Source organism: Silurus aristotelis (genome assembly GCF_946808225.1).
Source record: "Silurus aristotelis genome assembly, chromosome: 2".
NCBI lineage: Eukaryota > Metazoa > Chordata > Actinopteri > Siluriformes > Siluridae > Silurus > Silurus aristotelis.
The window spans coordinates 3,779,034-3,805,312 of record NC_139575.1 but is presented as its reverse complement, the minus strand read 5'-3'; positions in this window follow the sequence as shown (position 1 = coordinate 3,805,312).

The following is a 26,279-nucleotide window of genomic DNA, read 5'->3' as shown; positions in this document are numbered from 1 at the left end:
TTCTGAGTGCCTAGGGGGCGAGCCGTCATCGTCTGGGAGACTGTGGGGCGAGCCGTCGCCTGTGAATGAAGTCAGGGGCAGCGGTTCGACGTCCCTTTCGCAGTTTTGGAGTTGAGTTGAGAGCTCTGGGGATCCTTTGGGTGACGCAGAGCTCTGCGAGGTGGCATCGCCTTCAGGGAGACTGTGGGGCGAACCGGCGCCTTCCGTGGAGCCAAGAGGCAACGGGACGACCTCCCTTTCGCAGTCTCGGAGGTGAAGGGTGTGCTCCGGGATCCCATTGGATGAAGAGGTGTTCTCGGGAAGGCGTTGGCACGGAGCCGGGCTCTTCTTGGGACGCTGGCGCGGACCCGAGCTCTTCTTGAAACGCTGGCGCGGACCCGAACTCTTCTTGAGACCCTGGAACGGAGCTGGAGGTTCTGGAGGTTCTGGAGTAGAAAGAAGAGCTCCTGGAGGTCCTGAAGCGGAACGGAGCCGTCTTGGATGGCCTGGAGCACGGCGGAGATCCCCTGGAGAACCTGAGGTGGAGCAGAGCTTTCCTGGAGGGCTCGAAGCAGAGCGGGGAGCTCTAGAAGGCTCAGGTGCGGAACCGTGCTCTCGGAGGCGGGGGTGAGGAGATGGAGATCAGCCATGACCATCCCGAGTTTCCTGGTGAGAAGCTGGAGGAACCGGGTGTACGAGCCCAACTCACCTCCGTTTGCGTCCCATAACTCTAGAGATAAAGTTTCCCCCGTCAAAAGAGAAATGATAAACGCGATCCTGGCTCTCTCTGTCTGGACGGATTAGACTACTACATATAGCCATTCACGTTCTGTAAAAACCCGCTCCATTCAGCTCTGTTGCCGGAGAAGCGAGCCGGGAGTCCAGTGACGCCATCGTGGGGGCGTGGCGTTGCCGAACATGACCGAGAGGCGGCCGCGAGCTTCCGGGTTTTCTTGGAGACGGGGCTCGCTGCTGCTGAATTGCGGCCGGGCGCACCCGACCACCGAGGTGCATTTCGCGCCGGGAACACGGCGCTAATCCGATTATGGCGCTAATCCATTTTTTTTTTTGCGCCCCCCCTTTTTCAGTCTTTGTTTCGGTTTCGGTCCGTTATTCTGTTACGCAGCGAATGCGGAGACGGAGGCGGAAGTAGAAGCAGGCGTGTTTAATAAAAACAAAAAGGCAGAGCCAACACAAAACACCTGCAGCGCGGGATAATCCGGTAAACGGCAGTTCGTAAATACTAGATCCACGGAGCGTGAGGGAGGAAGCGCGGCGAGGAGGCATCGACGGGAAAGCGTCGGTAATCCGAGGTGCGCTGGGGAAGAGGCACGCTACCGTGTAGAGAACGCGGAGTTCGGGAAGGGCCGGAGCGTAGCAGGAGAAGTATACGCGGAGAGAAGCACCACTTGCACAGAAGCACACACACACATACACACACGTACATGCACAATAACGGAACGCGTGAGGGTGTGAGTGTGGAGTTTATATAGGTGGTGTGATGGGCCACGGAAATGAGCCTCAGCTGCTCCTCATGAAGCCCGATTGCGAGCAGCTCCGAGCGGGCGGGGCACGCACGCGAGCAGCTCCGAGCGGGCGGGGCACGCTCGCGAGCAGGAGCGCAATGCGTAAGGGAATCCCGGGATATGACAGCCTCCGAAGGGGGCGTGGCAGGGGGATTCCTGACAAGTATACAGTTGTGAGCGAGAAACAATTCATAATGATACTAATCTGGTGTCACCTAGAGTTCCTCTCACCATTCTTCTGTATGTCAACTAATTTTTCCCTTGCTTTCATCCAAACTTACATATTCATTTGACTAAAATAACATGCAAATCACACATTCCCAGAAGAGCAAACATTGAAAAACAAATGTTAAAGACTTTTTGTTGTTTCATTGGTTGGATAACAACCTTAATTCTATTGCAGGTTCTTCAGTGAGTAGTAAGATTTACATATTTTAAAATTTATGCTATTTTCCAGCCACAACTAAGCTGGAGGAGGAGAAGGAGAGGAGGAAGACGTCTACAGGGACAGCAGGTAAAGAAGAAGTTTAGGATAGTGGAGGTTCAGGTTGGTACTTTAAATGTTGGTTCTATGATGGGTAAAGGGAGAGAGGGAGCTGATATGATGAAGAGGAGAAAGGTAGATATGTTGTGTGTTCAGGAGACCAAGTGAAATGGGAACATTGGAGGTGGGTTCAAATTCTTCTATCATGGTGTGTATAGAAAGATAAATGGTATAGGGGTGATTTTGAATTAAGAGTACAGTAGGAGTATAGTATGTGTATGGTGATCTATAATGTTTTTGTCATGTTATTAGACAAATATTTACCCTGAACTGCTCCAGTTGATGTGCACCTACAGTTGCAGTTGTAGTGTAGAAGTTTGGAGCTTGCTTTAGTAAAAATGGTATGGACCCTCCATATACGCGAAATGCCTCTCTCTCTGTAATGCCACGCGTTGTTTTTTTGTATAGTATTGATGGCTTCTATAATTGCGACGTGATAGTGGTGGTATTAAGAGGTGGATTAATTTGTCCTAATTAAATTAAATGAATTAATTTAAGTCCCCACTGAAGGCCCAGGCACCAAATGCATGGCCCGCCACTGCATGGTGGTCTCCCTGCCATTAAAAAAATTAGCTGGAGGTTTTTTCTTATAGGGATGGTTCCCATTATGTAGATGCACTGGGTTAAAAAGCTGGGGTATGGAATATTTCTTACCTCATATTGGAAAAAATTTAATACAGAGACGTCTGTGCTCAATAAAATAATGCACAGGACTATATCAGTACATATATCAGGACTGCAGCTTTTTCAGAAAGGTGTGGGGAGGAAAAAGGAGTAGTGCCACCCTGCTAAACCAAAAACTCCTGGAATCTTAGTGATCTGGGATTCTCTATTTTGCTTAAACTGTTTGTATACGATCTTTGGAAACCACACAGAACAAAAAACAAGCAGGCAGAGTTTAAGCATTTCTTAAAAAAAACAGACAACAAGGTTATTGTCAGGAATCCCCCTGCCACACCCCCTTCGGAGGCTGTCTTTCCCTGGGATTCCCTGACGCACTGCGCTCCTGCTCTCGTGCGTGCCCCGCCCGCATGCAGCTGCTCGCAATGAGGCTTCACGAGGAGCAGCTGAGGCTCATCTCCGTGTCCGATCACACCACCCATATAAATCCCACGCTCACCTACACAGACTGTCGGTTATTACATGTACGTCTGTGCAGTCTCGTGTCTGTCTGTGCAGTCTCGTGTCTGTCTGTGCAGTCTCGTGTCTGTCTGTGCAGGTTCCCGGCGGCTCGCTGCTCCGCGTATGCTTCCCCCGCTACGCTCCTTCTCCTTCCGGATTCCCTGTTCTCTCCCCGGCGGCGTGTGCTTTTCTCGGCGCGCCTTGGACTGCTGACGTTTCTCCGTCTCTGCCTCCGCGCCGCACCCCGCTCCGTGGATGTTATTTTGATTATCTTTTGTATTACGGACTGCCGTTTACCAGTTTATCCCGCTCTGCAGTGCTTTATGTTGGCTCTGCCTGTTTGTTAAATAAAAACGCCGGCTTCTATTTCTGCCTCCGCCTCCATCTGCGCCGCGTGACAGTTATCAATTGATACAAAACAGACTTTTATATTAACTTGCCCCTGGATTGTCTTTATCGGGTTCTTGAGGGATCACTTTGAAGCAAAGTGATCCATCTTCCCAAATGTGCTTCATCACTCCTCCACCAGCTCATTCAACACTTCCCAACCATTAGTTGCAGTTCCTAAATATTCCTAGTCTTCCACCCATCCAAGACACTAAACCTGACAAAAGAAAGTCCAAATACTCACTAATACTATGCCTGTTGTGTTTTTATTTTCTAGCGTAGCCAGTCAAGCAGTGCTTAATATGTTGGGTCATCACCAAAATGACCAGACAGAAATAGACAGAATTTACAGCAATTATATGTTTGTAGGTAATGGATAGTTGTGTGAACCAGACATTAGCAATTGATTAGAGAAAACTTGCTTTAACTAGGAAGTCCAAATTAAATGAAATTTGGTTTAGAAAATCTAGTTTTGCAGTCTGTTGGTGGCATTGTATTTTTATGAACATTTTTATGGTAAAAACAAAACTGAATACATGGCCAGATTAGGAGCAACTCATTATACAACCGAGTTCCTTGTCACATATGTCAAGAAACAAGAAAGACTTGATAAGACATCCTAAAACAAGTAATCCATATAAATTGATGATAAATAGACTGTTGTTGTTGTTGTTTTTTATGTCGTCTGAGAAATCATTTAATCACTTGAAAAAGTAAATATCAGAAAACCTTTATTTTAACATGTAACATTGCTTTGTGTTAAAGTGTATTACACATGAGCTATATTGAGCAATCCTAACAAATTTAATCACATTACATTTAATATTACTCAGCTTTACGTTACACAGTTTTATTAACTTTTTATTTATTTATTTGAATGTCAACCCATCACTGACCATGTACATGCATGCAGTCAGGAAAAACAAGTTACTAAACTCAAGCATGGGATCTCATAATTCTGGCAAAGCTACAATTCTACATGACTAGCACTTGAACCTTTAGCCCTTATTTTTTAGTTTATTTTCTCTTTTTAGTGGTATAGTGTGCTTTAAATTAAATTCTACATGGTATTAAAAAGATTTAAAATGTCCTAAATACAATTTCCAAATCAGATGCCCTGTAATATTAAGTTGAAAATTAAGAGTGTGAAAAGCATTCTGACTATGTAGTAATAGCAGAAAATGACAAAGAATAAAAGAGTTTTGTTGATTTTCTAGCATTACCTGTGTGATTGTTTTAAATACTGAAAACCATAGTACAGGTCACTACAGTACTCTGACAGAAGAAACAATAATAAAAAAATACAGCAAAACAAAAACAGATGTAACACAATAGAAAGTTTAAATCAACATGCTGCATGAAAACAGATTATTTCCAATACATTGGATTTATGGTTTAATGTAGTTTTTGAATATTATTCAGATATTTACTGTAGAAAAGCTTTATGTACATCGTAGTAACAAAAATTACATCTTAGCAAGTATATCTATAACAGTAAAATATTGGAACATACCTCCATTTTGAAGAGTGTTGGGAACTGTTAAGCCCCTGTGTTTTTAGGAAACTTCTTATAATGTCGCACACATGCAAACAAGTTTCTTTTTACAAATTCTTTTTACCTACTTTACAAATCAAATTGTATGGAAATTAAAAAAGGATGATAAAAAAAGGACAGTGGACTGTGGTGTGTTTTTAACACACAAAATATGAGCTAATCCCAAAATGACTAAATGTAAGGTTTATATTCACACAAGCAGATGTGTATACAAGTGCAGACAATTTTAATACATTATATGGACAACAGTAGAGACTTCCAGCCATATGTGGTTCTTTTTCAAGCTAGGGCAAAGTTGGAGGCTTACAGTTGTATAGGATACTTTTGAATTCATTGACTTTTCCCTTCGCTTGTTCCAGCATGACAATGCCCCTGTCCACAGAGTCAACTACATTAAGATATGCTTTACATGGGTTGGAGTGGAAGATCTTTTCAAATAGTCAAGTCAAGTCAAGTTTATTTGTATAGCGCTTTTCACAACAGACATTGTCTCAAAGCAGCTTTACACAAATCAACAGTTAAGGTGAATGGTGTGAATTTGTCCCTGATGAGCAAGCCGCTGGCGACTGTGGCAAGGAAAAACTCCCTTAGATGTTATGAGGAAGAAACCTTGAGAGGAACCGGACTCAAAAGGGGAACCCATCCTCATTTGGGTGACATCAAGAGTTTGATCATAAATCTTTCAACAATACAGAACACTGGAGAGTGAGAACTAACATGATTACTGGAGTATAAGATTATAAGTGATGTTCTTTCTGCAGTCTTATACAGTCTATATGGTTAGTAGTTCCTAGTTTTATAAGCTCAGCATTTGTAATCATCACAGATCCAGCATCAGCTTCTCCATGCCAGAGCCTTTAAACACTCCAGGAGGTCCAATGTCAAACTCCACACATGTAGCGGGATCCAAATGGCACTGGTACGTCTCTAGATGGTTCGGGATGTTTGCGAGTTCTGCATCTACTTCTTTAAAGGTCCGTAATCATCACGAGGTGGGAGGTGACTGGAGCTGGCCAAACCTCAGGGTGTCTCGGGATGGGGAGAGAAAGAGAAGCAGTGGAGAGGAATTAGCGTAACTGCTGTTCATGATATTAACAGCACAAGTTAATAATGTGCATGTGATCAGATGTTCTGGAGCACAAGGTTATGATGTGATGTGTTGTGTGTTATGTGTAGGCTTTGCAGAAATGTTTTTTTGCAGATATGTTTTTAATCTGCACTTAAACTGGGAGAGTGTGTCTGAGCCCCGAACACTGTCAGGAAGACTATTCCAGAGTTTAGGAGCTAAATGTGAAAATGCTCTACCACCTTTAGTGGACTTTTCTATTCTAGGAACTACTAGAAGCCCAGAGAGATCTCAGGGAGCGTGGCGGATTGTAGCGTGTTAAAAGACTGGATAGATACATAGGAGCCAAACCATTTAGTGCTTTATAAGTGAGAAATTATAGTTTGTAGTCTATTCGAAACTTAACAGGAAGCCAGTGTAGGGACGATAAGATTGGGGTTAAGTGATCATATTTTCTTGACCTTGTGAGAACTCTGGCTGCTGCATTCTGGACTAACTGAAGCTTGTTTATTAATGACGCAGGACATCCACCTAGTAATGCATTACAGTAGTCTATTCTGGAGGTCATAAACACATGGACGAGCTTCTCTGCATTGGATATAGACAACATGTTTCTTAACTTAGAAATATTTCTAAGGTGAAAGAAGGCTGTTTTTGTAACTTGGTTGATATGATTTTTAAAAGATAAGTTGCTGTCTAAAATAACTCCCAGGTCTTTTACCGTTGAACTAGTGGTTACAGAACATCCGTCTAAATGCAAGTTGAGATGCTGGAGCTTCTGTATACTAGTTTTTGGGCCTATGAGCAAAATCTCAGTCTTATCAGAATTTAATAGCAGAAAGTTATGGGTCATCCAATCTCTTATTTCCTTAACACACTCACTTATCCGAGTTAATTGAGCTGTATCGCCTGGTTTAGATGAGATATATAGCTGAGTATCATCAGCATAACAATGGAAGCTAATTCCATGCCTTCTAATAATATTTCCTAACGGAAGCATGTATATTGTGAAGAGCAGGGGTCCTAGAACTGAACCTTGCGGCACGCCATAATTTACTTGCATTAGCCTGGATAGCTCTCCATTTAAATCTACGAAATGGTAACGATCGGACAGGTAGGATTTAAACCAGCTTAATGCCTGTCCCTGAATGCCGATGTAATTTTGTAAGCGATCTAGGAAAAGATCATGGTCTATAGTGTCGAATGCAGCACTAAGATCTAGTAGAACCAACAACGAGATAAAGCCTTGGTCTGAAGCTAAAAACAGGTCATTAGTGATTTTAACTAGAGCAGTTTCTGTGCTATGATGGGGCCTAAAACCTGACTGAAATTCTTCAAAGATATTGTTCTCTTCAGGTAGGAACATAACTGGGCAGCAACAATCTTTTCTAAAATCTTAGACATAAATGGGAGATTTGAAATTGGTCTGTAATTCGATAGCGTGTTTGGATCCAGATTAGGTTTTTTAATGAGGGGCTTAATAACTGCTAACTTGAGGGATTTAGGGACATTTCCTAACGATAGTGAAGAGTTAATAATATTCAGAAGAGGTTCACCAGTTGTATATAACACTTCCTTCAGTAATTTAGTAGGAATGGGATCTAACTGACATGTTGTCGATTTAGCTTTGGCAATAACATCATACAGCTCTTCCTGTCCTATATATGTAAAACAGTGGAGTTGTGGAGTTGAAGGTAACACTGTCTCAGGAGATGGTGTCAGAGGTTGAACTGCCACAATTGTTTTTCTATTGTTATCTATTTTTTCAGTGAAGAAATTCATAAAGTCTTCACTACTAAACTGTGATGGAACACAATTTTCAGAGCCCTGATTTGTAGTTAGTTTAGCTACAGTTCTGAAAAGGAACCTGGGATTGTTTTTGTTATTTTCTATGAGTTTGCTCAGGTGTTCAGCTCTAGCAGCTTTTAGCGCCTGTCTGTAGCTGAGCCTACTGTCTTTATACGCAATTCTAAATAGCTCCAATTTAGTTTTCCTCCATTTTCTCTCCAGATTACGTGTTGTTCTCTTAAGGGCATGCGTATGACTATTATACCAAGGTGCAGGTGCTTGTTCTCTAACCTTTTTTAATTGGATTGGATCTCAACCCTATTAAACACCTTTGAATTTAATTGGAACACTGACTGCACCCAAGCCTTCTCACCACACCCACATCAGTGACGTCTCCAGGTTACGTATGTAACCATTATTCCCCCCGAAGGGAAAGAGATGCTGCATCGGAAATGCTTTGGGAATGCATCCGCGTTGTCCATGCTCTAAATCACGTGTATAATCAGTCCAATGGAAAGCGTGGCGTGACGTCAGGAAACTAAAAGCAGTGGAAGATTTTGAAAAGGGAAGGAAGTGCTGCAGCGATGCAGGCAGCGTCTCGTTCACTCAAGGAACCATAGTTACATATGTAGCCTAGAGACGTTCCCCTTCAGGAACTTGAGCTGTTCAGAAACGCTTTGGGAATGAGAGCCCAATCAAGCCAGACTGACCAGTCCCTGCCTAGTGTGGAGGGACAGCTAGGGGGAAGGATAGAGGTGTCAGGAGTGATGCTGATGTCAAGGCTATAGAACCTGACCGGCCCGCAGCAATGCAAATGTCCTGGAGGGAAACTCGAAAGTGGAAATCGAGTGGAGGGGAGACGAGAGCACTCATAAGAGAAAGAAATAGCATCCACAATCCACCTGCTGAGCATCTGCTTATTTGCAGGAAAACCTCTCCTAGGAGTCCCATAGCAAACAAACAGTTGCTCTGACTTCCTTCAAAGTTCTGTTCTGAGGACCTAAATTGTCGGATAAGTTTCTCCTGGTCTGGGGACTCAAAGGGAGGAGGACAGGATGCCTGGAGCAAATGAGGTTGTGGGACAATCAAAGGTACTTTAGGAAAATACCCTGATTTAGGGAAGAGGAAGGCAATGGCTACTCCTGAAGTAAACTACATGAAAGAAGGGGCCTGTCAGGAGGTGTGAGAGGAAGGACCCAAACGCAGGACAGGGGATGAATTTTAAAAGATAGTCTTTTAATGAGAAAAAACAAAGTAATAATACAAATTACTTAAGGTATAAGTAATTACTTAGGTATATATATATATATATATATATATATATATATATATATATATATATATATATATATATATATATATATATATATATATATATATATATATATATCCAGGTATAAGGTATAGGCATGTGATATCCAGATTGACATAGAAATAAGCAAAAATGAGTATTGTGTAAAACAAAGTGTATACACCAACCAGGTATAACTTTATGGCCACTGATCAGGCATAACATTATGATCACCTGCCCAATATTGTGTTGCTCCCCTTTTGCTGCCAAAACAATCCTGCCCGTGGCACATTAACAACATTTAGTTCTTCAGCAATTTGAGCTACAGGAGCTCATCTGTTGGATCAGATGGACCAGCCTTCGCTCCCCAAGTGCATTAGTGAACCTCGGCCGCCCATAGGTTCACCTCTGTTTTCTCCTTGGACCAATTTTGATAGATACTGACCACTGCAGACCAGGAACCATCCCACAAGAGCTGCAGATTTGGAGATGCTCCGACCCAGTCATCTAGACATCACAATTTGGCCTTGTCAAACTCACTCAAATCCTTACGCTCGCTCATAGATGCTTATTGTTAATTCTAACACATTAACTTTGAGAACAAAATGTTCAATTGTTGCCTAATATATCCCACCCACCAACAGGTGCCATGATGAAGAGATAATCAGTGTTATTCAATTCACTGCTCATAATGTAAAAATGTCAAAATGTTATGTCTAGTCTGTGTATATTCGGGTATGTACATGCAGACCCTGAGACTAAATGACCTACACAGAAAACAAAAAAGAAAGCAAATTCTGTGAACTCACTAAACAAAAACAGGAAAGTAACCTACACCCAACACAATTTCAGCCACACTCCTACTACTATTGAACACAACAAACAAGTGTATGAATATATTACAATAACGCTGAGTATTTACAACCCACCATTTACATTTAAATTTACACTCTGTGGAATGTGCCGCTTTGAACCCAGACTGGTTTGTATCATGGAGGTTGTTCTGTGAGAAATAGACAGACATTGGATTTATCCAGAGATTTAGAACAAAGTGATCCCGGTCTGTAGATGTTGATGTCTGATAGGTCCAGAGCAGGTGTCTTTAAGATGGGAATAACCTTTGCTTGCTTGAAGGTAGCCAAGCCCCGGTTGAAGACCTTTCCCCCGCCACCACCACTGGCCTTTGAGATCTCAACCGAGAACCGATTCGCCCCTCTCCGCGAGACGGAACGCGATGATGAGTCTTGGAGATTCCCTCATCCAGCATATCCGCGCTACTGGAGCCAAAGGTATGGTGCATACTCTCTGTTTTCCCGGTGCTCGTGTTCTCGATGTTGCTGCGCAGGTACCTGCGACTCTGAATGAGAACTTCAGAGCTGTTCTTCTCCATGCCGGAGTAAACGACACCAGGCTGAGGCAAACGGAGATCTTAAAGAGGGATTTCAGGATCCTGGTGGAGACAGTACGGAGCACATCGCCCACAACGAGGATCATAGTGTCAGGACCTCTTTTCACTTACCAGCGAGGGATTGAGAAGTTTAGTAGACTTTTTGCACTAAATGAATGGTTACAGTCATTGTGTCAAGAGTACAAACTTCTCTTTGTGGGACTGTCCTAGGTCCTATCAGACAACATCTCTAGGATGCTTTACACCATCTGACTGGTAAGATATCATGCAATTTACGACTATGACAACATTTATACAACAAACCAAATAGTTACAAGTACACACACAGCCTAATTTATAGAAACCGTGTCTATTCCTTGTGTAGTATAACTAAGAAAAAAATACACAAAGTGCTCACAATGCTCACGTTGTTGCACCAGTTGTTGTTTACCATCAGACACACTCCACCTCCCCTTGACTTCCCCGACACCATTGTTCTGTCCATGCTGTGAACCAAGAAATACTCGGCTGGCTGGATGGCGTAGTCCGGTACTGCTGGGTTCAGCCATGTCTCGGTGAAGCCTGCAGTCCCAAATGTCCCTCTAGAACTTGACCCTTGCCCTGATGTCTTTAAGCTTGTTTTCCAGAGACTGGGTGTTGGGGAAAACAGGGTACTAGGTAGACAGCATCGGATGGTGGTCTGTAGGATGGTTTTGGAGGTGAAGAAGAAGAGGAGGAGAGTGAGGACTGAAAGAAGAATAAGATGGTGGAAGCTGAAGGAGGAAGAATGTAGTGTGAGGTTCAGGGAAGAGGTCAGACAGGGGCTCGGCGGTGGTTAAGAGGTGTTGGATGATTGAGTAACTACTGCAGGAGTTATGAGGGTGACAGCTAGAAAGGTACTTGGTGTGACATCTGGAAATAGAAAGGAAGACAAAGAGACGTGGTGGTGGAATGAGGAAGAGCAAGAGAGCATAAGGAGAAAGAGGTTAGCAAAACAGAAGTGGGATCGACAGGGTGATGGGAAAAGTAGGCAGGAGTACAAGGAGATGCAGCAGCAGGTAAAGAGGGATGTGGCGAAAGCCAAGGAAAAGGCATACGAGGAGCTGTATGAGAGGTTGGACACTAAGGGAGGAAAAAGGGATTTATACAGATTGGCCAGATAGAGGGACCGAGCTGGGAAGGATGTGCTGCAAGTTAGGGCAATAAAGGATAGAGATGGAACTGTGTTGACTAGTGAGGAGAGTGTGTTGAGAAGGTGGAGGGAGTATTTTGAGCAGCTTATGAATGAGGAAAATCAGAGAGAGATAAGGTTGGATAATGTGGAGTTAGTGAAGCAAGATGTGGAAAGGATTAGTAAGGAGGAAGTGAGAGCAGGGATTAAGAGGATGAAGAGTGGAAAGTCGGTTGGACCAGATGACATACCGGTAGAAGCGTGGAGATGTTTAGGAGAGATGGCAGTGAAGTTTTTAACCAGATTGTTTAACAAGATTCTGGAAGGTGAGAGGATGACTGAGGAATGGAGAAGGAGTGTGCTGGTACCGATCTTTAAGCATAAGGGAGATGTGCAGACCTGCAGTAACTACAGGGGAATTTAGTTGGTCAGTCACACCATGAAGTTATGGGAAAGAGTAGTGGAATCCAGGCTGAGAGAAGAGGTGACCAACTCTGAGCATCAGTATGGTTTAATGCCGAGGAAGAGCACCACTGATGCCTTATTTGCTTTGAGAATGTTGATGGCGAAGTATAGAGAAGGACAGAAGGAATTGCATTGTGAAGAGAGGAGTTGTGGTATTGTATGAGGAAGTCAGGTGTGTCAGGTGTGTCAGAGAAGTATGTGAGGGTGGTGCAGTGATGAGGACAGTGTGACAGCAGTGAAGTGTGCAGTAGGAAAGACAGACTGGTTCAGGGTGAAGGTTGGACTGCATCAAGGATCGGCTCTGAGCCCTTTCCTGTTTGCAGTGGTGATAGACAGGTTGACGGACGTGGTCAGACCGGAGTCTCCCTGGACTATGATGTTTGCAGATGATATTGTGATTTGTGGTGAGAGTAGTGAGCAGGTTGAGAAGAGCCTGGAAAGGTGGAGGTATGCGCTGGAGAGAAGGGGAATGAAAGTCAGTAGGAGTAAGACAGAGTACATGTGTGTGAATGAGAGCGAGGGCAGTGGAGTGGTGCAGTTGCAAGGAGAAAAGGTGGAGAAGGTGGAGGAGTTCAGGTACCTGGGGTCAACAGTGCAAAGTAATGGAAAGTGTGCTAGAGAAGTGAAGAAAAGATTGCAGGCAGAGTGGAGTGGATGGAGGAGAGAGGCAGGAGTGATTTGTGATAGAAGAGTATCTGCAAGAATGAAAGGGAAAGTTTATAGGACTGTGGTGAGACCTGCAATGTTTTATGGATTAGAGGCAGGTGGCAGTAAGTAAAAGACAGGAGGTGGAGCTGGAGGTAGCAGAGCTGAAGATGTTAAGTTTTTCTTTGGGAGTGACGAGGATGGACAAGATTAGAAATGAGTTTATTAAAGGGACAGCACATGTAGGATGTTTTGGTGACAAGGCGAGGGAGGCGAGATTTAGATGGTTTGGACATGTGCAGAGGACAGACATGAATTATATTGGTAGAAGAATGCTGAGGATGGAGCCACCAGGTAGGAGGAAAAGAGGAAGACCAAGGAGGATGGTGAGGTGAGTGACTTGACTTGACATAATCCGCTGTGGCGACCCCTAATGGGAGCAGCCAAAAGAAGAAGAAGAAGATATATATAGATATATATAATCTTCTTCTTCTTCTTTTGACTGCTCCCATTAGGGGTCGCCACAGTGTGTCGTATATATATATATATATATATATATATATATATATATATATATATATATATATATATATATACAGTGAGGAAAATAAGTATTTGAACACTCTGCTATTTTGCAAGTTCTCCCACTTAGAAATCATGGCGGGGTCTGAAATTGTCATCGTAGGTGCATGTCCATTGTGAGAGACATAATCTAAAAAAAAAAAAATCCAGAAATCACAAAATATGATTTTTAAACTATTTATTTGTATGATACAGCTGCAAATAAGTATTTGAACACCTGTCCATCAGCTAGAATTCTGACCCTCAAAGACCTGTTAGTCTGCCTTTAAAATGTCCACCTCCACTACATTTATTATCCTAAATTAGATGCACCTGTTTGAGGTCGTTAGCTGCATAAAGACACCTGTCCACCCCATACAATCAGTAAGAATCCAACTACAAACATGGCCAAGACCAAAGAGCTGTCCAAAGACACTAGAGACAAAATTGTACACCTCCACAAGGCTGGAAAGGGCTACGGGGAAATTACCAAGCAGCTTGGTGAAAAAAGGTCCACTGTTGGAGCAATCATTAGAAAATGGAAGAAGCTAAACATGACTGTCAATCTCCCTCGGACTGGGGCTCCATGCAAGATCTCACCTCGTGGGGTCTCAATGATCCTAATAAAGGTGAGAAATCAGCCCAGGACTACACGGGAGGAGCTGGTCAATGACCTGAAAAGAGCTGGGACCACCGTTTTCAAGGTTACTGTTGGTAATACACTAAGACGTCATGGTTTGAAATCATACATGGCACGGAAGGTTCCCCTGCTTAAACCAGCACATGTCCAGGCACGTCTTAAGTTTGCCAATGACCATTTGGATGATCCAGAGGAGTCATGGGAGAAAGTCATGTGGTCAGATGAGACCAAAATAGAACTTTTGGGTCATAATTCCACTAAACGTGTTTGGAGGAAGAAGAATGATGAGTACCATCCCAAGAACACCATCCCTACTGTAAAGCATGGGGGTGGTTGCATCATGCTTTGGGGGTGTTTTTCTGCACATGGGACAGGGCGACTGCACTGTATTAAGGAGAGGATGACCGGGGCCATGTATTGCGAGATTTTGGGGAACAACCTCTTTCCCTCAGTTAGCGCATTGAAGATGGGTCGAGGCTGGGTCTTCCAACTTGACAATGACCCGAAGCACACAGCCAGGATAACCAAGGAGTGGCTCTGTAAGAAGCATATCAAGGTTCTGGCGTGGCCTAGCCAGTCTCCAGACCTAAACCCAATAGAGAATCTTTGGAGGGAGGTCAAACTCCATGTTTCTCAGCGACAGGCCAGAAACCTGACTGATCTAGAGAAGATCTGTGTGGAGGAGTAGGCCAAAATCTCTCCTGCAGTGTGTGCAAACCTGGTGAAAAACTACAGGAAACGTTTGACCTCTGTAATTGCAAACAAAGGCTACTGTACCAAATATTAACATTGACTTTCTCAGGTGTTCAAATACTTATTTGCAGCTGTATCATACAAATAAATAGTTTAAAAATCATATATTATGATTTCTGGAATTTTTTTTTTAGATTATGTCTCTCACAGTGGACATGCACCTACGATGACAATTTCAGACCCCTCCATGATTTCTAAGTGGGAGAACTTGCTAAACAGCAGGGTGTTCAAATACTTATTTTCCTCACTTATTTTCCTCACTTATTTTCCTGACTGTATAAATATATATATATGCACAAACCCGATTGCAAAAAAGTTGGTACTATGCAATAAATGCAGAATGCATTGATGTGGAAGTTTTAAATTTCAATATTTTATTAAGAATACAACATAGATGACATATCAAATGTTTAAACTGAGAAATCTATATTTTAAGGGAAAAATTTGTTGATTTTAAATTTCATGGCATCAACACATCTCAAAAAACTTGGACAAGGCCATGTTTACCACTGTGTGGCATCCCCTCTTCTTTTTATGATGTCTTGGGACTGAGGAGACAAGTTGCTCAAGTTTAGGAATAGGAATGTTGTCCCATTCTTGTCTAATACAGCCTTTTAGTTGTTTAACTGTCTTAGGTCTTTTTTGTAGCATTTTCCTCTATATGATGTGCCAAATGTTTTCTATGGGTGAAAGATCTGGACTGCAGGCTGGCCATTTCAGTACCCGGATCCTTCTTCTACGCAGCCATGATGTTGTAATTGATGCAGTATGTGGTCTGGCATTGTCATGTCGGAAAATGCAAGGTCTTTCCTGAAAGAGATGAAGTCTGGATGGGAGCTAATGTTGTTCTAGAACTTGGATATACTTTTCAGCATTGATGGTGCCTTTCAGATGTGTAAGCTGCCCATGCCACACGCACTCATGTAACCCCATACCATCAGAGATGCATGCTTCTGAACTGAGCGCTGATAATAACTTGGGTTGTCTTTGTCCTCTTGATTCCAGATGACATGGCGTCCCAGTTTCCCAAAAAGAACTTAAAATTTTGATTCGTCTGACCACAGAACCGTTTTCCACTTTGCCACAGTGCATTTTAAATGAGCCTTGGCCCAGAGAAAACTCCTGCGCTTCTGGATCATGTTTAGAAATGGCTTCTTTTTTGACCTATAGATTTTTAGCCGGCAAGGGCGAATGGCACGGTGGATTGTGTTCACCGACAATGTTTTCTGGAAGTATTCCTGAGCCCATGTTGTTATTTCCATTACAGTAGCATTCCCGTATGTGATGCATTGCCGTCTAAGGGCCCGAAAAGCATGGGCATCCAGTATGGTTTTCTGGCCTTGACCCTTATGCACAGAGATTGTTCCCGATTCTCTGAATCTTGGTGATATTATGCACTGTAGATGATGATAACTTTAAACTTTTATCAATTTTTCTTTGAGAAACTCAAGTCAAGAGGCTTTTTATTGTCATTTCTACTATACACAGTGGTACACAGTACACAGTAAAAACGAGACAACATTCCTCTGGAACCCTGGTGCTACACTAAACAACAACATAGAGCTACAACACAACACAAAGCTACATAAAGTGTATTGAGTGCAACCTGGTGCATACAGTTCAGACAAAAAACAGTACAGATGGACAGTACAGACAGACAACACAAGACAAAAAAACAAATATAGCACCGACCAGTAAACCTAAAAACTATACCCGGGAGTGAATATAGCCAGAACAATGTAGTGCAAAAAAAACAGCAGCAGTCAAGAGGTGCAAAAAACAGCATGTGAACAGTATAGTATAATACGGTCAAAGGTGCAAAAAAACAGCATGTAAACAGTACAGAGGTGGTAAAAGTACACACATCCATTACTTAAGCTAACCCAGATACTTATGTTTTAAAATACTCGGCTAAAAGTTGAAGTAGTGATTATAACTTTTTACTTAAGTGAAAGTAAAGAAGACTTGGCTCTGACATGTACTTAAGTAAAAAGTAGTTATTACGTCTACCTGTTTTAGCTGTTAACTGGACCTCACATCATATTAATAATTGACAGACAGACAGACAGACAGACAGACAGACAGACAGACAGACAGACAGATAGATAGATAGATAGATAGATAGATAGATAGATAGATAGATAGATAGATAGATCATTGTCATTGCATAGTACAGAGGTATATATATATGTATATATATATATATATATATATATATATATATATATACAGTGAGGAAAATAAGTATTTGAACACCCTGCTATTTTGCAAGTTCTCCCGCTTAGATATCATGATCGGGTCTGAAATTGTCATCGTAGGTGCATGTCCACTGTGAGAGACATAATATAAAAAAAAAAATCCAGAAATCACAATATATGATTTTTAAACTATTTATTTGTATGATACAGCTGCAAATAAGTATTTGAACACCTGTCTATCAGCTAGAATTCTGACCCTCAAAGACCTGTTAGTCTGCATTTAAAATGTCCACCTCCACTACATTTATTATCCTAAATTAGATGCACCTGTTTGAGGTCGTTAGCTGCATAAAGACACCTGTCCACCCCATACAATCAGTAAGAATCCAACTACTAACATGGCCAAGACCAAAGAGCTGTCCAAAGACACTAGAGACAAAATTGTACACCTCCACAAGGCTGGAAAGAGCTACGGGGAAATTGCCAAGCGGCTTGGTGAAAAAAGGTCCACTGTTGGAGCAATCATTAGAAAATGGAAGAAGCTAAACATGACTGTCAATCGCCCTCGGTCTGGGGCTACATGCAAGATCTCACCTCGTGGGGTCTCAATGATCCTAAGGAAGGTGAGAAATCAGCCCAGAACTATACGGGAGGAGCTGGTCAATGACCTGAAAAGAGCTGGGACCACCGTTTCCAAGGTTACTGTTGGTAATACACTAAGACGTCATGGTTTGAAATCATGCATGGCACGGAAGGTTCCCCTGCTTAAACCAGCACATGTCCAGGCACGTCTTAAGTTTGCCAATGACCATTTGGATGATCCAGAGGAGTCATGGAAGAAAGTCATGTGGTCAGATGAGACCATAATAGAACTTTTGGGTCATAATTCCACTAAACGTGTTTGGAGGAAGAAGAATGATGAGTACCATCCCAAGAACACCATCCCTACTGTGAAGCATGGGGGTGGTAGCATCATGCTTTGGGGGTGTTTTTCTGCACATGGGACAGGGCGACTGCACTGTATTAAGGAGAGGATGACCGGGGCCATGTATTGTGAGATTTTGGGGAACAACCTCCTTCCCTCAGTTAGAGCATTGAGGATGGGTCGAGGCTGGGTCTTCCAACATGACAATGACCCGAAGCACACAGCCAGGATAACCAAGGAGTGGCTCTGTAAGAAGCATATCAAGGTTCTGGCGTGGCCTAGCCAGTCTCCAGACCTAAACCCAATAGAGAATCTTTGGAGGGAGCTCAAACTCCGTGTTTCTCAGCGACAGGCCAGAAACCTGACTGATCTAGAGAAGATCTGTGTGGAGGAGTGGGCCAAAATCCCTCCTGCAGTGTGTGCAAACCTGGTGAAAAACTACAGGAAATGTTTTACCTCTGTAATAGCAAACAAAGGCTACTGTACCAAATATTAACATTGACTTTCTCAGGTGTTCAAATACTTATTTGCAGCTGTATCATACAAATAAATTGTTAAAATATCATACATTGTGATTTCTGGATTTTTTTTTTAGATTATGTCTCTCACAGTGGACATGCACCTACGATGACAATTTCAGACCCCTCCATGATTTCTAAGTGGGAGAACTTGCAAAATAGCAGGGTGTTCAAATACTTATTTTCCTCACTGTATATATATATATATATATATATATATATATATATATATATATATATATATATATATATATATATAAAATCATAGACATTTTACAGATTTGAATGATGTATTGTTTTTATCTGTATGATCAATAAAGACAGTAATTTATGTTTGTGTTGCCATTATGAGGGAAAAACCCACAAAACGCCACCCAGAGGGTTAATTGTGTAAAACATGGCGGATTTGGTGTTTGATTTGAGACTTTGTGCAAAAATAAAACAAAAGTTTACTGATTAAAATAATTTTTCGGTGGAGTTTATTTATGTATTTTATATCTAAGTAAAGAAGGGACGTCGTGAATAAGTGTTTTAAAATGGATTAAAACTAAAGTAACAATCCGGTTTTGAAAATGTAAGAAGTAAAAAGTACAGATATTTGTGTAAAAATGTAATGAGTAAAAGTAAAAAGTTGTCTGTAAAATAAATAGTGGCGTAAAGTACTGATACCAGAAAAATCTACTTAAGTACAATAACGAAGTATTTGTAGTCCGTTACTTCCCACCTCTGAAACAGTATTGTGTGTGTAAGTGTGAGCACATGTGTGAGTTCCGTTTCAGTTCTGTGTATTGAAAGCCTGATGGCTTGAGGAAAGAAACTGTTGCACAGTCTTGATGAGGTGGCCCGAATGCTTCGGAACCATTTTCCTGATGGCAGGAGAGTAAAAAGTGTGTGTGACGGGTGTGTGTGTGGTCGTCCACAATGCTGTTTGCTTTGCGGATGCAGCGTGTGGTGTAAATGTCCATGATAGAGGGGAGAGAGACACTGATGATCTTTTCAGCTGTCCTCACTATCCTTTGTAGGGTCTTTTCTAATATTGCAGCATTGGGGGAATTGGTGATCCTCTGCCCATCTTGAATTCTGACACTGCCACTCTGAGAGGCTCTTTTTATACCCAATCATGTTGCCAATTGACCTAATAAGTTGCAAATTGGTCCTCCAGCTGTTCCTTATATGTACATTGAACTTTTCCGGCCTCTTATTGCTACCTGACTGTCAGGGTACGGACCACGAATCGGAACCGAATTATTGTTCATTGAGAGTATATGAGCCGTAACGCGGGTTGAGTCCGTAAAGCCGGTATAATCCTCGGAACGGAGATAATTCATGGAAGAATAGTAAGCCATGGGAGGTGAGTGAGCCACGGAACCAGCAGGGAATGCTGGTAGTCTCGGGTGAGATCGTTCACCGTAGCCATAAAGTAGGTTTGACACAAGTGAGATGGGAAAGGAGGCTTTTATGCTGATTCGTTAACACCTGTCTCTCGTTAATGCCGGGAGCGGCAGAGTGAGGCAGCATGACAGATACTGAGGGGGGCGTGGCAGGTGGATCCCTGACACTTTTCCAACTTTTTTGGAATGTGTAGCACTCATGAAATCCAAAATGAGCCTATATTTGGCATGACATTGCAACATGTCTGACTTTCAACATTTGATATGTTATCTATATTCTATTGTGAATAAAATATAAGTTTATGAGATTTGTAAATTATTGCATTCCTTTTTGATTCACAATTTGTACAGTGTCCCAACTTATTTGGAATCGGGTTTGTACTACAAAAAAAAAAAAGACAGAGACATGCTAATGGGTTTAACCAGTAATTTTTTTATCATCCACATTATCTCAAATAAATCCTGCTACTTTTTGTGTTTTTATATACACATACAGTTTTGTTTCAGTGCAACAAACGAGGTAAAAACATTTGGCAAGTATTACAAGAGGCATAACAAAGTATTTATTTGGAAAAATGAACTGTCCGGATGCTGAGAGTGTGTGAAGTTGTTATTCATGCTAAGGGAGGATTTTTTTAATGAAAATAAAGTGGAACATCTGGACATTAAATTTGTTTGGTCAAAGGGAACCATCCTACTGTTAAATGCAACCTAGATTGTGGCAGATAGACAAAAGGAACATTTATGCATTTCTTAAAAATCAAGACTAGTAGTTTTCACAATTTTGACAGGCACTGGACACTTATAGGAAACAGTGTTGAACTTTAGAGGTCAAACTAATATATAATAAATAAAATGAAGCAAAGTGGTAGTGCACAACATAATCTATTCAGTTAATCATTTTAATCATTCTATAATGATTTAAAATTCTATTAACAATTTTCACAGAGAAGAACAACAGTTGCATTTTGAGTTTGGTTCTCTGAAAAATTCTTTCGCATGCCATCTTAACTTTCACCATCATCACCACGGCTTCTCAAATTTTGACACTGTCCAGTGTGTGTACAATAGTTTAAAAACCACTGATTGTTAACTACAATTCAAGTAAAGAAATAAACTGTATAAACCATACTATAGTCAAGTTTATTTCTATTGCGTAATGGCGACTGTGGCAAGGAAAAACTCCTTTAGATGTTATGAGGATGAAACCTTGAGAGGAACCAGACTCAAAAGGGGAACCCATCCTCATTTGGGTGACATCAAGACAGAACTATATAACTATAGTCTACAGCATTATCAGAAAAAGAAAGTGTAGAAGTTTTCCCATCATTCCAATTTCCCTTTTTATCCCAGATTTCTTACTTATGGAATACATTTATCTTCGACTCAGGCATTATTATTTTCTGCATTCTCCTTGTAAAACACTGCTCCATCTGGTTGCACACTCCATTTCAACTTGATGTTTCCTGCCATCCCATCTTCCACCAGGTTTAGCTTGATCTAAATAATACAACTTATATTACTATAATATTTCAGGAGAAAACAATAATCTCATGTAAAAATTGTAGAAATGATCCAAAAACACAAGTCAGATTCTAATTACTATACAGTGTAAATGCTTCATGATCTGAGGAAGAGGCTAGCTGAACCATGTCTGTCTTGTTCTGGGTGTAGTAATGAAGAAGATAATTGTAAGAGGGGGTCTTGTGGAGGATGAGACCCACCTGCTCCAAAATTTCTGTCTTGAATTCATTCACGTTCTGATTAGACTGGACCTTCACCTTTACCGTTTGTTGTTTTTTGATGACTGAATCAAACGGCACATAGAAACACACACAAAGAAACAATTAAACAGATATACTAAACGCAATGTCAATTTGTTTATAGACATAAGAAAGAAAAAATTCTGTTCACCATCGCAGCAGAAAAAAGGCCTTAAGTCAGAGCACAGTGCATCCTCGAGTTGATTTTGATACAAAAACCCGCAATTTTCATTTTTCAGGATATTATCAGGTTTTCCAGTCTTCCAAGGGACGAGGGAGAGAGGCTTTGGTCAATCCACTTCCAGGAGTCTCTGAACAGACCAATCCAGGTGAACGATTGCAAAGGGGTTGCCATATCATATATAAGTGTGTATTCTGTTTTATTGCTTGTGATGGCCAGATCTGTGTAATTCTGTCTACAGTAACTCTGAGCTTCTATCCATGTTATCTTTTTGAAGTTGTAAATGTATCTGTCAGAGCCATTTTTCGTTTCTGTGAGAATTTAAATAAAACAAGTTACACCATTAGACCCATTAAAACACCATTAAAAGTAAGTCTCAGAAATAAGAATGTTTAAAAATAGTGCAAAGCACACACACATTGGTTTGGACAAAGTTTACCAATAAACAACTCAGATTTTACCATTTACTGTATTAGCACATTATGACAACATTCACTCCTGAAAAAGGAACTGCTCTCACCATCAAAGCATACAAATGGGTTAATATCTGTACAGTTTCTATCATCCCAACCTATAGGAATTATTACACCACAGCTTTGCTTTCCACCAGAGTTATTAGTCTGGCCGGAAGCCCATATTTTCATATTTCCTAATCGTTAATTTCCAAGTGACCAGCTCCAATTATTGTCATTGTACACTCCAATCCAAGCTGTGGAAATGAATTGTTGTCTGTTTGCTTCATCTTGAATTTGAATCAGGTCGTCGTTAGTTTTGATGATAGCCAGATCGGTATGTGTGGCCTGGCAGTAAGCCTGAGCATCACTCCATGTTTTCTGCCCCTCGACTACATAATACCTGAAATTTGAGAAGGACAAGATGAAAGGTTTGTGGACAAATGGCCAACAGTCAAAGCTTAATGGTTTGGGGTTGTTTCGGAGCAGGGAAAGTTACTTATTCCATAAAGTGAAAGGAATCCTAAACCATCATGGCTACTATTCCATGCTTCAACACCATGCAATTCTGTCTGGACTGCAGCTCATAGTAACTGACTTCACCATACAAATAGAGGATGAGCATTATTTAGAGAGCAAACAGTTGGAGTGATATCTATCATGGAATAGCCTGCCCAGTCACTGCCCTTAAATACTGCTGAACTGCTTTGAGATTAACTGGATCGCAAAGTCAGAAATCTCCAACTAGAACTACTTTGGTGAGTTTTACAAGAGGCATGGCAAAGTATTTTAGCTTAACGTTGGAAAAACAAACTGTCTGGATGCTAAAAGTGTGTAAAAGTGTCTAAATATTAAAAATTTCTCCTTTAGCATGAAGAACAGCTAAGATTAGATAAGATAAGATAAGATAAGATAAGATAAGATAAGATAAGATAAGATAAGGTATATCTTATCTTATCTTATTTTATCTTATCTTAGCTTCTTAGGTTCTTCGCTTCTTAGCTTCATGCTAAGGGAGAAATTTTTAATTAAAATAAAGTTTAACTAACAATCACCACTAAAGAGCTCAAATAAAACTTAACCATAATAATATGTTGTTTTTTTAATATGGTAAGCTATTATGCACACACACACACACACACACACACACACACACACACACACACACACACACAAATATAAACACACAGAAATATTTTCTCTTACCTGTGCAAAACAGGATGATGAAAAGATGCTGACCCATCGCAGATGTTGTTGGGAAACAAACTAAAAATGTATATAAAACCAAGTAAATATAAAAATACATAAATTAAAATAAAATAATTTATTTAAAATCTACAGTGGTACTGGTAAAAACTGCATGTATCACATTATCTATTATTATACAGTTTGGCCACCACGATATATCATAACTACCAGAATAACATCAACTAATTGACTAAGGGTCCTGTCCTTTTGTCCCCTAGTATCTGCCATACCCTTTCCGAAAAGGTAAGCAGGGGTTTGCAAAGCACCAAATCATTAACATGATTAACATAAATAATAATTATTAACAAGTGTGTGATCTCTTGCAGTGTGTGGTGAGATGATAAAGGGGATGTAAGAGCAGAGACAAGTGGACCTACTGTATGTGTCGATATGTGCGATTAAATTTTATTACTGAAAAGTGAAATCTCAAAATAAAGCTAGTTTTCTGGTGAACTTGTCGTCTGTCCTCTTGTCGAAGCAGGTAGGCTTTGCTTAAGTTATTCTATCATGCAGCCTCCTGTCACCACACCGTAAAAATAGGGAACAATTCCCCAAACCTGGTCGCACTACCCCTCCTTCCATTTTCCTCCCTGTGTCTGTGCAGGTCGTTGATACTTACATCTCATTAATGGGAGGAAATCCTGGGCCAGACTGTGGGTACTACAGGCTTGAAGGGGGTACACACTGTACTTTGGTGCATTCAGGCTGTGTCCACCATACATCAAAGCCTTGTTCAGTGCAAGACTTTGAATTCAGCATGTGTAGGTGAGGTGTGTGCATGGAGATATACAGGACTATCAAAATTATTAGTCTCTGAGATGGAAATTAACAGGAAGAAATTGATCAAAACTCTTTAAATTTGTACTGTTTGGCTTTATAGTATACAGTTGTGAATGAGAAACTATTCATAATGATTCTAATCTGGTGTCACCTAGAGTTCATCTCAGACTTTCTTCTGCATGTCAACTCAGGCAAATTTCCCTTGCTATTGCTGCCTCTAGCTTACTGATTAGGCATCCAAACTTACATATGCATTGAAGTAAAATAACATGCAAATCACACATTCTCAGAAGAGCAAACAGAGAGAAGCAAATTTTAAAGACTTTTGTTGCTTCATTGGTTGGATACCAACCTTAATTCTAATGCAGGTTCCTCAATGAGTAGTAAGATTGACATTTTTTAATTTATGGCATTTTCCAGCCACAACCAAGCTGGAGGAGGAGAAGGAGAGGAGGAAGACGTCTACAGGGACAGCAGGAAGAGGAGAAGTGGAGAAGAGTGGAGGTTAGGGTTGGTATTTTAAATGTTGGTACTATGACTGGTAAAGGGAGAGAGGGAGCTGATATGATGGAGAGGAGAAAGGTAGATATGTTGTGTTCAGGAGACCAAGTGAAATGGGAGTAAGGCCAGAAACATTGGTGGTGGGTTTAAACTCTTCTATCATGGTATGGATGGAAAATGAAATGGTGTAGGGGGGAATCTGAAGGAAGAGTACAGTAAGAGTATAGTATGTGTATGGTGAGTTTTAATGTTTTTGTTATGTTATTAGACAAGTATTGACTCTGAACTGCTCCAGATAATGTGCACCTACAGTTGTGGTTATAGTGTAGAGGTTTGGAGCTTGATTTGATAAAAATGGTATGGACCCTCCATATATGCTAAATGCCTCCCTCTCTGTAATGCCACACGTTGTTATATTGCGTTTTGTATAGTATTGATGGTTTCTATAATGCGACGTGATAGTGGTGGTATTAAGAGGGCGATTCATTCGTGTAAGTCCTCACTGAAGTCCCAGGTACCAAATGGATGGCCCGCCACTGCATGGTGGTCTCCCTGCAAATGTCTTCAGGCTGACTTAAGAAATACAGAGATGTCAAAACCTACCGCAGATCCTCTTGGCCTGTCTCAAATGTAAAATGTAAAAAAAATTTGCTGGAGGTTTGTTTCATGGGGATTATTCCCATTATGTAGATGTAATTGGTTAAAAAGCTGGGGTATGGAATATTTTTTACCTTATATTGGAAAAAATTAAATACAGAGAGATCTGTGCCTACTAAAATAATGCACAGGACTATATCAGTACATATATCAGGACTGCAGCTCTTTCAGAAAGGTGTGGGGGGGAAAAAAGGAGTAGTGCCACCCTGCTAAATTTAAAACTCCTGGAATCTTAGTGATCGGGGATTCTCTATTTCGCTTGAACTGTTTGTATACAATCCTCGGAAACCACACAGCACAAAAAAACAAGCAGGCAGAGTTTGAGCATTTCTTAATAAAAACAAAAACAACAAGATTATCAATTGATACAAAACAGACTTTTATATCAACTTGTCCAGAACTGTTTTTATCAGGTTCTTGATCCATCTTCACAAATGTGCTTCATCACTCCTCCACCAGCTCATTCAACACTTCCCAACCATTAGTTGCAGTTTCTAAGTATTCCTAGTCTTCCACCCATCTAAGACACTAAACCTGATAAAAGAAAGTCCAAATACTCACTAATACTATGCCTGTTGTTTTTTATTTCTAGCTTAGAAAACTAGCTTTTACTATGAAGTCCAAATTGAATTAAATTTGGTTTCAGGAATCTAGTTTTGCACTCTGGTTACAGCCAGTTGGTGGCAGTGTATTTTTGTGAACATTTGTATGGCAAAACCAACACTGAATACATGGCCAGATTAGAAGCATCTCATTATACAACCGAGTTCCTTGTCACATATGTC